At 36.9% G+C, this 18,961-nt stretch overlaps 1 non-coding gene across 1 annotated transcript; it reads left to right on the forward strand.

Annotated features, from left to right (window-relative positions):
- Positions 1–1,195: 1,195 nt before the first annotated feature.
- Positions 1,196–1,303, forward strand: LOC148570222 (small nucleolar RNA R71). The gene has a single exon (XR_015908350.1). It is a non-coding gene; the product is annotated as a small nucleolar RNA R71 (small nucleolar RNA).
- The last annotated feature ends 17,658 nt before the right edge of the window (positions 1,304–18,961 follow it).

An 18,961-nucleotide genomic window follows, 5' to 3' on the forward strand; every position in this document is an offset into this window, starting at 1 on the left:
GAGGTTTATTCCTGAACCAAGGTCACACAGAGCCTTAAAGATCATGGTGCCTATGGTACAGGGTATTATGAACTTTCCAGGATCCTGTCTCTTCTGAGGCAATGTCAGTTGATCCAGATCACTTAGTTCATTGATGAACAAGGGAGGTTCAACTTCCCAAGTATCAATGCCAAATAACTTGGCATTTAGCTTCATGATTGCACCAAGAAACTTGGCAGTTTGCTCTTCAGTAACATCCTCATTCTCTTCAGAAGAGGAATACTCATCAGAGCTCATGAAGGGTATAAGGAGGTTTAATGGAATCTCTATGGTCTCTAGATGAGCCTCAGAGTCCTTTGGTTCCTCAGAGGGAAGCTCCTTATTGATCACTGGACGTCCCAGGAGGTCTTCCTCCTTGGGATTCACGTCCTCTCCTCTCCTCACAGGTTCGGCCATGGCGCTTATGTCAATGGCCTTGCACTCTCCTTTTGGGTTCTCTTCTGTATTGCTTGGGAGAGTACTAGGAGGGATTTCAGTGATCCTTTTACTCAGCTGGCCCACTTGTGCTTCCAGATTTCTAATGGAAGACCTTGTTTCATTCATGAAACTTACAGTGGCCTTAGATAGATCAGAGACTAGATTTACTAAATTAGAAGCATTTTGTTCAGAGTTCTCTGTCTGTTGCTGAGTTGATGATGGAAAAGGCTTGCTATTGCTAAACCTGTTTCTTCCACCATTATTAAAGCCTTGTTGGGGCTTTTGATCCTTCCATGAGAAATTTGGATGATTTCTTCATGTTGAGTTATAGGTGTTTCCATAAGGTTCACCTAAGTAGTTCACCTCTGCTATTGCAGGGTTCTCAGGATCATAAGCTTCTTCTTCAGGAGAAGCCTCTTGAGTACTGTTGGATGCAGCTTGCATTCCATGCAGACTCTGAGAGATCATATTGACTTGCTGAGTCAATATTTTATTCTGAGCCAATATGGCATTCAGAGTATCAACTTCAAGAACTCCCTTCTTCATAGGCGTCCCATTACTCACAGGATTCCTTTCAGAAGTGTACATGAACTGGTTATTAGCAACCATGTCAATGAGTTCTTGAGCTTCTGCAGGCGTTTTCTTTAGGTGAATGGATCCACCTGCAGAAGTGTCCAGTGACATCTTTGATAGCTCAGATAAAACCATCATAGAATATATCCAGGATGGTCCATTCTGAAAGCATGTCAGAAGGACACTTTTTGGTCAACTGTTTGTATCTTTCCCAAGCTTCATAGAGGGATTCACCCTCTTTCTGTCTGAAGGTTTGAACATCAGCTCTAAGCTTGCTCAGCTTTTGAGGAGGAAAGTACTTGGCTAAGAAAGCCGTGACCAGCTTATCCCAAGAGTTCAGGCTGTCTTTGGGTTGAGAATCCAACCATAATCTAGCTCTGTCTCTTACAGCAAAAGGGAAAAGCATGAGCCTGTAGACTTCAAGATCTACTCCATTAGTCTTAACAGTATCACATATCTGCAAGAATTCAGTTAAGAACTGAAAAGGATCTTCAGATGGAAGTCCATGAAACTTGCAGTTCTGCTGCATCAGAGAAACTAATTGAGGTTTCAGCTCAAAGTTGTTTGCTCCAATGGCAGAAATGGAGATGCTTCTTCCATGTAAATTGGAATTAGGTGCAGTAAAGTCACCAAGCATCTTCCTTACATTATTATTATTTTCGGCTGCCATCTCCTCTTCCTGTTCGAAAATTTCTGAAAGGTTATCTCTGGATTGTTGTATTTTAGCTTCTCTTAATTTTCTCTTCAGAGTCCTTTCAGGTTCTGGATCTGCTTCCACAAGAATGTTCTTATCCTTGCTCCTGCTCATATGACAAAGAAGAAGGCACAGAAAAATAATAATAATAATAATAGAGATCTTTTACACCACGGTATAGGGATCCTTGTGTTAGTAGAAGAAAAGAAGGGAAGAAAATCTGAACTCAGAGAGAGAGGGGGTTCGGATTTTTGGAGAGTTGAAGGAAAGATGTTAGTATATCAATAAACAAATAGAAGAAGATGAGAGGGGGAAGTGAATTTTCGAAAACAATTTTTGAAAAAGAGTTAGTGATTTTTGAAAATAGTTTTTGAAAAAGGTTAGTATTTTTTTCGAAATTTTTTTTAAATAAAAAATAAAAATAATTAGTTAATAAAAAAGAAATTTTTGAAAAAGAGGGAAGATATTTTCGAAAATTAGAGAGAGAGAGTTAGTTAGGTAGTTTTGAAAAAGTTAAGAAACAAACAAAAAGTTAGTTAGTTAGTTGAAACAAATTTTTGAAAAGATAAGAAGTTAGGAAGTTAGAAAAGATATTTTGAAAAGATATTTTTGAAAAAGATAAGATAAGAAGATATTTTAGAAACTAATTTTGAAAAAGATTTGATTTTTGAAATCACAATTAATGACTTGATTCACAAGAAATCACAAGATATGATTCTAGAACTTAAAGTTTGAATCTTTCTTAACAAGTAAGTAACAAACTTGAAATTTTTGAATCAAAACATTAATTGATTAGTTATTTTCGAAAATTTTATATAAAAATAAGAAAAAGATTTTTGAAAAAGATTTTTGGAATTTTCGAAAATAACTAAGAAATTTGAAAAAGATTTGATTTTTGAAAAAGATAAGATTTTCAAATTGAAAATTTGATTTGACTCATAAAACAACTTTGATTTTTAAAAATTTTTGAAAAAGTCAACTCAATTTTCGAATTTGATGAGAGAAAAAGGGAAAGATATTTTTTTTGATTTTTAGAATTTTTATGAAAACATGAAAATTATGCAATGCATGAAATTTTTAGATCAAAACATGAATGTATGCAAGAATGCCATGAATGTCAAGATGAACACCAAGAACACTTTGAATGTCAAGATGAACATCATAGACACAATTTTGAAAAATTTTTAATGCAAAGAAAACATGCAAGACACCAAACTTAGAATTCTTTAATGCTTACGCACTAAGAATTCAAGAATGCATATGATAAACATGAAAAGACACAAAACAAAAAAAAAAAAAGTCATCAAGATCAAACAAGAAGACTTACCAAGAACAACTTGAAGATCATGAAGAACACTATGAATGCATGATATTTTCGAAAAAATGCAAGATGCATATGCAATTGACACCAAACTTATAACATGACTCAAGACTCAAACAAGAAACACAAAAATATTTTTTGATTTTTATGATTTTCTAATTTTTTTGTATTTTTATTTATTATTATTTTTTTTTTCAAAAATTATTGTGAAAAATAAAAATAAGGATTTCAAAATTTTTAATATGAATTCCAGGAATCTTGCCATGTTAGTCTTAAAACTCCAATCAAAGGGTCAGGCATGGCTTAATAGCCAGCCAAGCTTTAATAAAAATATGAGTGTAATTCAGACATGACAAGCCTGACATACCCTATCCAGAAGGATTGGGCATGACTCCACTGAAGTGATTAGCGAATCCCAAAGCAGTTTGGGTATGGCTTTACAGCCAGATAGGCTTCAACATGCTTCATGAAACACTAGAATTCATTCTTAAAAATTTTGAAGCCATAGAATAATTTATTTTTGAAAACATTATTTTTAGTAAAATTTTTTTTTTTTTCGAAAACAAGTGAGGAATTTTTGAAAGGTTTTTGAAAAATATTTTTGAAAAGAAAACAAAAAGAAAATTACCTAATCTGAGCAACAAGATGAACCGTTAGTTGTCCAAACTCGAACAATCCCCGGCAACGGCGCCAAAAACTTGGTGCTGTTGCCGGATCAAAAGGGAATCTGGCACTGATGTTACCGGACCAAAAGCTTGCCGAAAACTCAAAACAATCCCCGGCAACGGCGCCAAAAACTTGGTGCACGAAATTGTGATCTCCAGGCTCGAACAAATCCTGGTAATGGCTCCAAAGCTTGGTGCTTTGATCTTAATTCATAATTGTCACAACTTCGATACAACTAACCAGCAAGTGCACTGGGTCGTCCAAGTAATACCTTACGTGAGTAAGGGTCGAATCCCACGGAGATTGTTGGTATGAAGCAAGCTATGGTCACCTTGTAAATCTCAGTCAGGCGGATTTAAACATGATACTTTATTAGATTAAAATAAACAATAAAAGGGATAGAGATACTTATGTAGATTCATTGGCAGGGATTTCAGATAAGCGAATGGAGATGCTTTTCGTTCCTCTGAACCTCTGCTTTCCTGCTATCTTCATCCAATCAGTCTTACTCCTTTCCATGGCTGGCTGTATGCAAGGGCATCACCGTTGTCAGTGGCTACATCCCCTCCTCTCAGTGAATCATATGCTCACGCACCCTGTCACGGCACGACTATTCATCTGTCGGTTCTCGATCATGCTGGAATAGGATTCACCCTCCTTTTGCGTCTGTCACTAACGCCCAGCACTCGCGAGTTTGAAGCTCGTCACAGTCATTCAATCATTGAATCCTACTCAGAATACCACAGACAAGGTTTAGACCTTCCGGATTCTCTTGAATGCCGCCATCATTCTAGCTTACGCCACGAAGATTCCGGTTAGGAGATCTAAGAGATACTCATTCTAGCTTAATTCATGTAGAACAGAAGTGTTTGTCAGGCACGCGTTCATAAGGGGGAAGGATGATGAGCGTCACACATAATCATCACCTTCATCACGTTCTTGGGTGCGAATGGATATCTTAGAAGCGAAATAAGAAGAATTGAATAGAAAACAGTAGTACTTTGCATTAATCTTTGAGGAACAGCAGAGCTCCACACCTTAATCTATGGAGTGTAGAAACTCTACCGTTGAAAATACATAAGTGAAAGGTCCAGGCATGGCCGTGTGGCCAGCCCCTATGGTCTAAGAACCAGACGTCCAAAGATGCCTAATACAATAGTAAGAGGTCCTATTTATAATAAACTAGCTACTAGGGTTTACATGAGTAAGTATTTGATGTATAAATCCACTTCCGGGGCCCACTTGGTGTGTGTTTGGGCTGAGCTTAAGTGTTGCACGTGCAGAGGTCATTTGTGGAGTTGAACGCCAGTTTTTGTGCCAGTTTGGGCGTTCAACTCTGGTTTTGGATCCTTTTCTGGCGCTGGACGCCAGATTTGGGTAGAAAGCTGGCGTTGAACGCCAGTTTATGTCGTCAATTCTTGGCCAAAGTATGGACTATTATATATTGCTGGAAAGCCCTGGATGTCTACTTTCCAACGCAATTAGAAGCGCGCCATTTCGAGTTCTGTAGCTCCAGAAAATCCACTTTGAGTGCAGGGAGGTCAGAATCCAACAGCATCAGCAGTCCTTTTTCAACCTCTGAATCTGATTTCTGCTCAAGTCCCTCAATTTCAGCCAGAAAATACCTGAAATCACAGAAAAACACACAAACTCATAGTAAAGTCCAGAAATGTGAATTTAACACAAAATCTATTAAAAACATCCCTAAAAGTAACTAGATCCTACTAAAAACATACTAAAAACAATGTCAAAAAGCGTATAAATTATCCGCTCATCAATGTTGCTCAAGAGTTTGTCTCCCAATCGAATCACTTGATTGAATTGAGCAAAGAGAAAAGGAAGCTGGCTAGCAAGCATGAGAACTTCCTGAAGAAATCAAGGGATAGGGTGGCTGTACTGATGACTTTCATTGACAACCTTCAAAATGATGAAGACATTGCCACGGATGTTGAAGAGGAAGCTGCTTCGGAGGGGAATGGTTCTGATGCCTAGGATTTGTCTCAAAAACTGTTGTTGCTGCTCTCTTTTTGTCTCATGAATTCTGCTTCTTTAATACTTTTGAACTGTTTCCTTTTGGATGGCTGTAATAACTCTGGATATTACTGCACCTTTGGTAGTTTAGTTAGTATTTTGGACTGGGCACTAACCTTTCTTGCAGGGTTTATAGTGATGTTTTTGTTGATCTTGCCAGTCGTCCACCCTTGATGACAAAAGGGGGAGTAATAGTAGGATAAGCATATTTTAATAGTAGGATAAGCTTATTTTGGCATTGATGCAGCTATCAGTTTTTCTTTTGAAATTACTGCACTAAAATTTGATTCTACATGACTGATGCTGATGATATTAGCTTGATGTTGGGCTGATTATGTGATGTTGCTCATTTGATATTCCTTGTACAAGATAAATTGTGCATAACTCTTCATTATGCTCTCTTTAAGTACAATGTGAAACAAGAACAAAGAGGAAAGCATAAATCCAGGGGGAGCAAATATTGAAAAGGAAAGGGGGAGCAACATAAAAGCAAATGACAAATATCAAAGGGAGTTTCCAAACCTTACTCAAACTCAATTCCTTTTGATTATTGCTTAAAACATGTTTGTCATCAAGGGGGAGATTGTTGACTTAAGAAATTAACTAAATCAATTAATGATGACAAACATTATTTTTGGGCAAAATAAATAATTAGAGTTAAGTGTTAATAAGTATATGCTGCTAATTATTTATTTCATATTGCAGGCCAAATTCATTTTTAAGCAGCCCAAATGGTATAATAAAATTTAGCAAGGCTGATGGGTAAATAATCAAGCTCAGCCCAAAGGAAACAAAGCCAAAGGATCTTATGGGCCAACCGGGTTGCTTTATGGAAATTCAATCCAAACCCGTATCCATCTCGGAGGCTTCTTTTGTAAGATTGAAGTCTTCTCCCTCTTGAAGTGCAATGTTCTTCTACTTTCTGACCAAGTCAAATCAACTTCACAAAAAGTAAGAAAGAGAAGAAAAGCTTCCTCCATAAGCCAGTAACCAAAGAAGCAAGAAAGAGAAAATCTAAGCTTGAAGCACAGAAGCTAAAGCAGAGAATCTAATCCAAATCAAGCTTAGGTTAAAGGTAATCCATCTCATCTTGCATGCATAAGATCTTCATCCCTTCTTCCCAACTCTCTGCACTATCCGAAAATGGCATTCAAGGTAAAGTTGATCTCCATTCTTCACTGCTACAAATCCACGGTCACAAGAGATTCTTGGGGACCAAGTTGCATCTCTATGGCTCAGATCAAGTTGACCATTAGAAGATTTCTATGGTTGCTGCTGTATGGCTTTCGGTCAAGGTGAGGAAGTCAGAAGGAAAGTTTCTACTCTGAGGATTAAGGAAAAAAAGTGAACTTGTGGGTTGGTGAAGCTCAAGGCTCAAGGTGTTGACCTTGGAAGAAGAACTCAACCACATGCAAGGAGATAAAAGAAGCTTGCTGTTCATTCAGAAAGCAAGGAGAGAAAACCAGTGAATAGAGGTTTTGTTCTGAGAGAGCTCTTTGAAGAAGTTCAACTAACTGAACAGTGTAACCTAATCAAAGGTGCATTCCGCCAGTATGAAGAACTGAATCAGAGGCTTGCTAATCTGGTTTTTCGCATAGCACTGAGGCTGTTAATGAAGTCAATCTCCTTCATGTTTTACAGATTGTAATATACTTTTCTATGTTTATCTTTCTGTAATTTCTAGTGAGAAAAGGCATTATGAGAAAACTCAAGTAAAAGCCATGAGTGGAAAAAGGCTGAGAGAAACACTTGAGAGAAAAACCTAGAGTAATTTTCAGATTTCTTTAGGTGTGTTTATGTCTTGTATCTTGTACCTGTGAGGTATCCCTTTCTTAGTTGGGTTAGCACTAAGAGTGAATAGTTAGGTATTAGCATAGCCAATGTCAAGTTAGGTTAGAACTTGAGTGTGAAAGGATTGGGTCAATCCTGAGTTATTGGTGTATGTAATACTGTTAACTATAGTGAAATTCTTCCATAGTTGTGGAGGAGACTGGATGTAGGTTGCATAGCACAAGGCAACCGAACCAGGATACATGCTGGTGTTAGCTTTTCTCTTCTCTGCTGTGTTCTATTTTCTGATATTCATGAGACAAAAATAAATTGTCTCATAAATTTCCGCTGCTAAGTTAAAACAGAATCAGAATTGCAAATCTGTTTAAAAAGGGTAACAACAGCAACTAAAAGGAAGGCATAGATTCAACCCCCCCTTCTCTAAGCCTACCACAACCTTCAGTAACATTCATCAACAGATTTAATTTTCTTACTACCCATATTCCGTCACTAAGTCCGACGAAAATTACCGCCGGACACAAAAAATCTGCCGGTATCATGTTATCAGTGAGGTTTATTCTGTTGGATAAATTTCGACAAAAAATTTGACAGTAATCTCTATACCTTTAGATTTTATGTATTTTTTCGACAGTAATTTTAACGGTTCTCAATATTTTTTTTGTAGTGTATGGACAAATAATATAAACATGAATTAACATACAAAATATTCAAAGAAAAAAGTGACCAGTGAAATTAATAACAAAAAAAATTAATATAAGATTTGACCCACAAAGAATATCACCATTGGAATCACAGTGTAGTACTTAATTATTAGCTTTGGGAAAATCGAGAGTTTGGTTTACAATTAATAGAAATTGAAATAGTAAGAAATTAAAGTAGCAAGCAATAACTATTCTTGGTAAGTGTTGAGGGTTAAGGATCATTATCCTTGTCACTAACCACAACATGATAATTACAAAGAATAAATTCAATTCGTCAACCTCTACAAATTGAGAAAAGTCAATTAGGTTTAGTTAATCCTAATCACAAGTTCTAACCAACTTGCTAATTAAAATTAGTAGAAGATTAATGTTGATGAAAATAAGATTAATTAACATATCTAAATTATCAATCAATTTGGACATTAGTAACTTAAAATCACCCAAGTTACTAACCTAAACCAAGAATGTAAAATCTACTCTAAAATTAAGTGAGACATTTCATCAAATACTTGGAAGGCATAAACACAAAGCTTCATAATTACAAGACTAGTAAAAACTATGACTACTCATTACAAGAATTCAATGATAATAACTCAATTGAGCAATAATAAAACATCAAACATCAAACTCATAAATCAAATACATAAATCCAATAAGAATTCATAAACTAAATAATATACCAAGAAACTAACAAAAAAAGTGCTAATGAACTAAGATAGTTGAACAAAAAAATATAAATAAAATGAAACTAAAACAAGATTAGAAACTAAAACTAGAAAAAAAAATGACAAGAAATTAACTAAATCTACTATAATTTTAGAGAGAGAGGAGAGCTTCTCTATATAGAAACCTAAAAATATCATACTAAAATTAATCCTAAACTCTGATCTCCTCCATTTTTCTCCTTCATATTTTCTCTTTAAATACTAAAAAAATCGAACTTTTGAGGGCTTTTAGAGGCCCAAACTGTGAGCCACGTGCTTTATTAATGGTGTCACATGAGACTTGATTCGCGGCACAAAAAATAGTGGCGTGCACGGCTCATTCTTATTGTCCACTATAGGCACAAGTAAATCATTTTAAAGTCTCAGATTTAGTTTTCTATTGCCGCTGGAATCGTCTCATTTGGATATTTGTGTTAGGTACCAGACAAATGATATAGTAAAATATAGAGATGAAAAATTAGAAATTTGTATAAAATATGAAAACAATTGAATAACTTTCTTTGAGAATTACAACTTCTCTCTATCACAAGGAGACTACAATAACACTCTCTCTTGACAAAAGGAGAACACACTTCTCTCTCTATATATAGAAGAAAACTACTCAAAGAAATATTATGTTATTCTATCTGGATGATTTGATTGAAATGAATTAAAGAAAAACTCAATTTATAGGTGAGTCTCTTCAATATGAACCATCCGTTAATTAGAGGTATATAATTCTTCTTTTTTTCAACCATTAAAATTCTAAGGTTATAAACTAAGATTGTTTATTACCTTTCATTTTATTTAGTTATTATTTATTTATATATTTTCTAAAATTAGCTTTACTATTTTTTTACAATCTCCCACTTAAAGCTAATTTTGATAAATTTTCAAAATTCATGTTGTTCATGTATTCCATAGACCGTATGAGGATCTACACCATTCAAACTTTTCTGTGCTGATTGGTTTTGTCATGGCATCTGCTAGGTTATCTTTAGTGTGAATCTTTTGCATATCAACACTTCCTTCTTCAACTACTTCCCGAACAAAGTGATATTGTACTCCAATGTGTTTTGTTCTTGAATGAAAGGCAGGATTCCTTGCAATGTGCAAGGCACTCTGACTGTCACAATACACAGAAATCTTCTGTTGTTTGTGCCCGAGTTCTTCTATCAACCTTTGGATCCAAATAGCTTCCTTGCATGCTTGTGTAGCTGCCATATATTCAGTTTCTGTAGTAGATAAAGCTACAACAGTTTGTAATTTAGATAGCCAACTCACAGCTCCTCCTGCAAGCATGAACACATATCCCGTAGTATATTTTCGTTTATCAAGATCACCTGCAAAATCTGAGTTGACATATCCATTGACAATGAATTCCGATCCTCCAAAATATAATGCAACATTCGAGGTCCCTTTGATGTATCTCAAGATCCTCTTAACAACATTCCAATGCTCTTTACCCGGATCTGCCATAAATCGACTTACCACCGCAACTACTTGAGCAATATCTGGCCTTGTACAGATCATGGCATACATAAGGCTTCCCACCGCTGATGCATACGGTACTCGAGACATTTCCATCCTCTCTACTTCACTACTAGGGCACATACTTGAGGATAATTTGAAATTCATAGAAAGTGGGATTGAAATTGGCTTACATTCTTGCATGTTAAAGCGTTGCAAGATCTTCTTTAAATAATTCTTTTGTGATAGCCAAATCTTCCTATCCTTTTTGTCTCGGTGAATTTGCATCCCTAAAATCTTGTTTGCTGGTCCCAAGTCTTTCATATCAAACTCCCTAGCCAACTGTGCCTTTAATTCTTGGATTTGATCTTTGTTGGGACCTACTACCAACATGTCATCCACATACAACAGCAAAATGATGAAATCATTATCACCAGACCTCTTGTAATAAGTACAATGATCTGAACTAAGTCTGTTGTATCCAAGGCTAATAATGAAAGAATCAAATCTCTTGTACCAACACCTTGGCGCCTGCTTTAGACCGTATAGAGATTTAGTTAACCTGCAAACCAAGTTTTCTTTTCCTTGTTCTTCAAAACCTTCTGGTTGGAGCATATATATCTCTTCTTCAAGTTCTCCATGAAGAAAAGCAGTCTTTACATCTAATTGCTCTAGATATAAATCAAATGCAGCACACATAGCCAAAACTACTCTAATAGTAGTTAGTCTCACCACTGGAGAAAATATTTCATTGAAGTCAACACCTTCTTTCTGAGCATATCCCTTGACAACCAATATTGCATGATATCGTTCCACCTGATCATTACTATCTCTTTTGATCTTATAAACCCATTTGTTACCAATGGCTTTCCGACCTGCTGGAAGTTCAACAAGTTTCTAGGTATGGTTCCTATGTAATGCCTCAATTTCTTCTTGCATTGCTGTCATCCACATAGAAGCGTCTGGATTGCGCATAGCCTCCATAAAAGTTGTTGGCTCTCCATCTTCTGTCAAAAGACAATATGCATCATGGTTTGTCAAAACATAATTTGAGTGCCATGATGGTGTTCTTCTTTGTTGAGTGGATCAACGAACTTCTATGTCATTAGCCTCTGCTTCTTGTTCTTCGTGTTGTGTTCTGCTTCAGAAAGATCACCTTCTCTGCATTTTTCATATATTTGAACAGTGGTTATCTCTTTAATAGTGCTGTCATTTTCTTGTTCTTTTTGCAATTCATCTTCTGCAAATATCACATCTCTACTGACAACTACCTTGCGGGCAGTGGGATCCCACAGGCGATACCCCTTAACTCCGTCAGCATAACCCAAGAATATACATTTTCTAGACTTTGGGTCCAGCTTTGTTCTTTCCTGGGAATTGTACATTACGTACACAGGACAACCAAATATATGTAAAGAAGAATAATTAGGTGGCTTACCTTGCCACATCTCTATTGGTGTCTTCAACCCAATTGCAGTTGATGGTGACCGATTTATCACATAACAGACGGTTTTAACAGCTTCTGCCCAAAAAGACTTAGCTAAACCTGCAGTTTGTAACATAGCTCGTGCTCTTTCTAGGAGAGTTCTATTCATTCGCTCTGCTACACCATTTTGCTGAGGCGTGTATGCAACTGTGAATTGCCGTTGAATACCTGCTTGCTTGCAAAATGTTAGAAAATCACCATCGACATATTCTCCTCCATTATCTGTCCTTAAACACTTGATCTTCTTTCCAGATTCAAGTTCTAACTTTGCTTTGAACTCTTTGAACATCGCAAATACGTCTGACTTCTTCTTGATCAGGTACACCCATAGCCTCCTAGAGTAATCATCAATAAATGATACATTGATACAAGATATTTTGCTCCTCCTAGGGACATCTCTGGTGATTCCCACACATCAGAATGAATCAACTCCAATATGTGCTTGCTCCGAGCAGTTGATCTACCAAACGTCAATCTATGTTGTTTGCTTGTAACGCAGTGCTTACAAAACGGTAAGTTTACCGATTTGAGCCCGGGAATGAGATTACGTTCTACAAAAATCTTCAAGCCTCGTTCTAACATGTGGCCTAGTTTGCAATGCCATATCATCGTCATTTCTTCTTGGCTTGTTAAAGCAACTGATGCCTCTGCCTCTTGCAAAGTATCTCCCACAAGCATGTATAGATTTGCTGCAATCTTTTCTGCTTTTATTACCACAAGAGCTCCTTTAACAAATTTCAAGATTTCACCTTCAATATGGGTCTTGCAGCCAAGTTCATCCAATTGCCCAATCGACAACAAATTCTTCTTCAAGCCTTTCACGTGTCTTACCCCTTGAAGTGAACAAATAGAACCATCAAACATTTTTATTTTGACAGTACCCATTCCAACAATTTCTAAAGCATGATCGTTTCCCATAAACACTGATCCTTCTAAGACAGGTTCATATGTACAAAACCAATCACGATGAGGAGTCATGTGCCATGTTGCTCCTGAATCAACAATCTAAACATCAGTGAGCTATTTGCTACCTTTAGAACCAATTGTTGCTTCGCCATACAGGATTTCTCCATCATCAGAGGTGCTCGCAACACATCCTTGAGAACTTGATCCTTCTGGAACCTTCTCTATACTCTTCTTATTCCAACAATCTTTCTTGAAGTGCCCTCTCTTACCACAATTGTAGCATTTGACCTGCTTCTTACTTTGTGACTTTGGTCTACTTTGACTCCCACTGGAACCACGCTCCATTGATCTCCCTCTTGTCATCAACAAAGCCTCTGCTTGTTTTGAGCTTTCTAATCTATCTTCCTTATTCTTGCGCCTAGATTTTTCTTCAAGAACCGCAGCAGCCATGTCATCAAAAGAAAGATAATCAGTCAAAACATTATTAGTTAAGTTAATGATAAGCTGATCATATGAATCTGGTAGACTTTGAAGTAAGAGCTCTGCACGTTCGTTTTTTGCTATGGTATATTCCAACTATGAGAGTTGGGAAAATAGCATATTTAGATTGTTGATATGATCCGTTGCCGATGTGGATTCACTCATTCGAAGAGTATAAAGTCTTCTCTTTAAGAATATCTTGTTGTGAAGTGACTTGACTTCATATAATTTGGTGAGAGCATCCCAAATTTTCTTTGCTGTCTTTTTCTCTGCTACACTTGATAAAACTGAATCAGCTAGTACCAAGTGTAAGTTTGCAACAGCATTGTTGTCCATCTCCTTTCATTTTTCATCTGTAATTCCAGTGGGTCTACTTTCAATTCTTGTCACGCAATTGTCTTTTCTCATAATGGCTTTTATTTTCAATTTTCATATGGAAAAATTACTCCCACTGAATTTTGGAATTTCATACTTTGCTGCCATTTTTTTTAGACGGTAATAACTCGCAGCGAAAAAAAATATATTAATCAACAACCTTTGGCTCTAATACCACTGTTAGGTACCAGACAAATGACACAGCAAAATATAGAGATAAAAAATTAGAAATTTGTATAAAATATGGAAACAATTGAATAACTTTCTTTGAGAATTACAACTTCTCTCTATCACAAGGAGACTACAATAACACTCTCTCTTGACAAAAGGAGAACACACTTCTCTATATATATAGAAGAAAACTACTCAAAGAAATATTATGTTATTCTATCTGGATGACTTGATTGAAATGAATTAAAGAAAAACTCAATTTATAGGTGAGTCTCTTCAATATGAACCATCCGTTAATTAGAGGTATATAATTCTTCTCTTTTTCAACCATTAAAATTCTAAGGTTATAAACTAAGATTGTTTATTACCTTTTATTTTATTTAGTTATTATTTATTTATATATTTTCTAAAATTAGCTTTACTATTTTTTCACAATTTATAACTCAAGTTATGATCAAATTAATACGAAGAGGTAAGAATTGACAGCATCCGAAACATTCTCGACACTAATCTTTGGTTGTGAATTACACTTAGAATCATTGAGGATTGGAAAAAGTATTCAACATAAAAGTTATACAACTTGAGTTTCTCTTTCCAACAATTTTAAATTTGCTGGAATCCAATTACTATAGCTCTTTGTGATGCCTTTTCCTTAAACAATGCGCTATATTTTAAAACAAAAACTCAAAAAAAACTGTGTCAGGGACACCAGTTGGATGAACCAATTATGCACAAATAAAAAAGGCAACATCCATTCAAGTTATCAATTATCAAAATTGGAAGAGTGAATTCAAAACAAATTAAAATTACATGAAATGTGAAAAAATTTGATTAAAACCCAAGTAAATGTTTGTATTTTCTACTTAATAAATTGAGTTCTATCAACGATACAACTCGGAGACGACCAAAAGAGGAGAAGAATCCTCATCATCTTATTTAAGGAAATTGTGCTATGAGACTTGGAGGCCAAAATAAATTTTTCATAAAAATAAATAGATTCGCGAGTCAATTACTAATAAGAAAGATATTAATACCCTATGTCATCCGTTTCTTTGAACAGTTACCTTTTATTCTATTATTATTTGTGAATTTGATTCAATTAGTTTTTTTTAATATATATATTCCTTTTTATTTTTTAATGTATTATGTTTCAATACTTTTTGTGAAGGAGTATATATTTTGTATCTTTTTATGAAATCAATTTTAATCATAGATTACGATTAAACTTGACAAGAAAATTTAGAAATATGTGGCCTTCATTAATCTGCATTGTTTGAACTTATTATGTGGCCTTCATTAATCTGCTTCCCTTGTTTTCTCAATTGTTGACGATTGACGAACCAGAGCATATGCTCCAATCGGAGGAATATTTGGTCATAGCTCCGCCGTGTTTTTTTCGTCACCGACTATGTCTGAGGAGGATGGCCATGTTTCGATGGCGGCAAAGAATGTCACCGGTATAGAGTTTGATGAGCTTTGAGTGATTCAAGTGCTTAACGTTTTTTTTTCATATTAAAATCGTTTTTTTTTCATATTAAAATCGTCTTTTTTAATAAAATTCATAAACTACCTTTACTTTAATAAAAAAATTATAAAAAAATAAAACAAAAGAACAAGAACGCGTGAGGGGGCGCGGGGAAGGGGGGAGAAAGGAAAGGTGCAGGGGCGCGGGGGAGGGGGATGGCGGCAGCGAATTTTGGAGCCGCCGTGGCTGTTGTCGTGGCCGTCGCTATATTTGACATTATATTTGACATTTCCATTCGGTACTTCAATAATCATTCACTACTCCATCTAAAGGTCAAGACCACACTAGCAATGTAGAACAAACGGAAGGTCTTGGGCAACAAAATGTAGGTTCTAAGAAACTGCAAGAGTTGCGCAAAGAAAAAAAGATTGTGCATGCCCAACCCATTAATTCCAGTTTACCTTCACATGGCGGTGAGTTCCCTTTTAGTAACCCCGTTCGTTATCATTCATTATTGTGGCTCCTAAGCTGACTATGAAAGAACTCCACCGCCACTTGAAAAAGGTAGACAAGTGATAGAGTAGTGATTGAGCTGAAACTGAATCAGTTGCTAAGTTAGTTAAGCCAAGCTGACTCAGCAGAATTAGTTACAAGTGCAAGCTGTTATTAGGCTCAGCTTATATAGCTAGCTGTATGGGTGTTAGTTGTTGTGTTGTTGTAATTAGAAGTTCAGAACCCCAGTTCCACTTTACCAAATCTGAATAGAAAGCTTCTCTCTCTTTCTCTCTTCAATTTCTCTTCTTCTTCTTCGATCTTTGCTCTCTCTTGCTTTTCATTCAACACTGGAACTGATACCTTTCATGGTATCAGAGCTCGGATTATTCAATTACCATGGAGACAAACACAGAAACAGCTGAAGCTCAGGTTCAGCGTCAACCTAATTTCACGTCCTCACCGATCTCGATGAAGCTTGATGACGACAACTTTCTCCAATGGAAAGATCAAGCGGAATCGACAATCGAAGGTCACGATCTGTTAGTTCACATCACAGGAGAAGGTATTCCAGCTCAGTTCACAGCTTCAGGAGAGAAGAATCCAGAATTTGCAAGGTGGAAGCGACAAGATGCTCTGCTCAAATCTTGGCTGTTGGCGTCGATGACCAAGCCTTTCACTACTCATATGGTTGGCTGCTTGTACACATACCAGGTATGGAGTAGGTTAGAAGATCATTTTGCATCACAAATTCGAGCAAGAATTCTGCAATTAAAGAACAAATTGAGTAGCATTAAAATTGGAAGTTCTGCCAGTAGCTATGTGTTAGAAATTAAAGAAACAATAGATACATTAGCCTCAGTTGGAGAACCAGTAAGGAAAAGTGATCATGTTAGTGCCATACTCAATGGCTTAACAGAGGAATATGGACCGTTGATTACAGCTGTAGTCTCAAGATCATCTAGTGTCTCTGTAGGAGAGTTAGAGTCTTTGCTTCTTGCACATGAAAGTATGATAGAAAGATTCTGGAGGACAGATCTGTCAATTCAAGCAAATGTAGCTGAGTACTCAAACAATTATGGAGGTCGAGGGCATCTCAGAGGTGATTTTAGAGGACGAGGTGGAAGGACGATGAGAGGCAATTTTCCTGGCAATGAAAGAAGAACTTATGGAAGGTCTGATGGAGGATATGATGGCAGACGATATGATGGTGGAGGTAATAGACCAGTTTGTCAGCTATGTGATAAGGTTGGACATACAGCTCGCAGATGCTGGTTCAGGTATGATTCGTCCTATGGGAATGAAAGCCAGAGTTCAAGAGAGGGTTATGAGCGTACAGAAGTCAGGCCACAGCCACAAGCTCACTTGAGTGCTCTAGAAACACCATCCACCAGCTATGATCAAAATTTGTATCCGGACAGTGGTGCAACACACCATATGACACCAGACCCTCAAAATGTGATGAGTAGTAAAAGCTATGAGGGATCAGAACAAGTAATTGTGGGAAACGGAACAGGTTTGCAAATCACCTCTATTGGAAATTCCATTTTTAAAACTGATTTGAGTTCTAGGAAGTTCTTGTTGCAAAAATTGTTACATGTGCCTGAAATAACCAAAAATCTTTTGAGTGTGTATCAATTCTGTTGTGATAACAATGTGCTTTTTGAGTTTGATGCTCATGGTTGTTGTGTCAAATCACAGGAAACCAAAGAGTTGATTCTACAGGGTGAAGTTGATAAAGGGATGTATAAATTTGTCAAGTTCTTTCCTTCAATAAGTCCAGCTGCTTACAACTCCACCATGTCCACAACTGAGCAATTTCTCTTGTGGCATGCAAGGTTGGGGCATGCAGCAAACAAAGTAGTTAGTACAGTCTTGAAAAATTATAATTTGTCATTTGTTGAGAATAAAGAGCCTTGTACAGCCTGTAGCATAGGCAAGTCACACCGATTACCATTTCCAAGTTCAAGTACAGTGTATCAATCTCCTTTAGAATTGGTGTATTCAGACATATGGGGCCCTGCTCCTATGCCAGATTTGAATGGAAATTTCTATTTTGTCAATTTTATCGATGCCTTTTCTAAATTCACTTGGCTTTATCTAATTAGAGCACGGTCACAACTCAAATCAGTTTTCTTTAATTTCCAAAAGATGGTTGAATTACAATTTGGCACAAAAATTAAATTGTTTCAATCTGACAATGCTGCTGAGTATGTTAGCTTATCAAAGGAGCTTCAATCACAAGGGATCAGACACAGATTTTCATGCCCTCACATCCATCAACAAAATAGAACTGCAGAGCGCAAACACAGGCATGTAGTAGAGATGGGAATGACACTCATGGCCTGTTCTGGAGTGCCAATGAAATACTGGGGTGATGCCTTTCTCACTGCAGCTCAACTCATCAATGTTCTACCAACACCAACCTTAGGAAACATATCTCCAACAGAGAAGCTTCTTGGTAAGAAACCAGACTACAGCTGTCTACGGGTATTTGGCTGCCTCTGCTTCCCTCACTTGCGACCGTTCAATCGTCACAAGCTTGAATTTCGATCAGCACCCTGTGTGTTCTTGGGATATGGTACTGCTCACAAAGGGTACAAATGCCTTACATCAGAAGGAAAGGTGGTGATCACACGAAATGTGGTGTTCAATGAAGTGCAGTTTCCCTTCAAAATTGGAAAACACCTCGTGAATGACACTGATGAGCAGAACAAATCTGAGACAATTACACCAATGCCAGCCATTCCGTTGATTCCCAACCCTCACTTACCTCCACAAACTCAAACCACTCACTCCTCACCAAGACCCCTGCCTCCATCACATGTCACAAGTCACTCGGAAGCCTTTCAACACTCTTCTCAACCCTGCTCTCAAGATTCTATCACCTGCCACTCACCTTCAGCTTCATCCCCAGCCCCAATTCCTCCCACTGCATCCTCACTCCTCATCCCTCCGAGAGCGCCCTCAGCCATACCTATCCCAGTCCCAATCTCAGATCTAGAAACTGTTCTTCCAAGTTGTGAACCTGTGCCTAGTACTCAAAACATACATCCTATGATCACTCGAAGCAAGACTGGTAGTCTTCGACCCAAGGTTTATCATGCTGCAGTAGAGCCACGGTCAGTGCGAGAGGCAATGTTTGATCCGAAATGAAAAGAAGCCATGGATGATGAGTA

Source organism: Arachis ipaensis, chromosome B3 (assembly GCF_059453495.1).
Source record: "Arachis ipaensis isolate K30076 ecotype BB chromosome B3, ASM5945349v1, whole genome shotgun sequence".
In the NCBI taxonomy this organism is placed as follows: domain Eukaryota; kingdom Viridiplantae; phylum Streptophyta; class Magnoliopsida; order Fabales; family Fabaceae; genus Arachis; species Arachis ipaensis.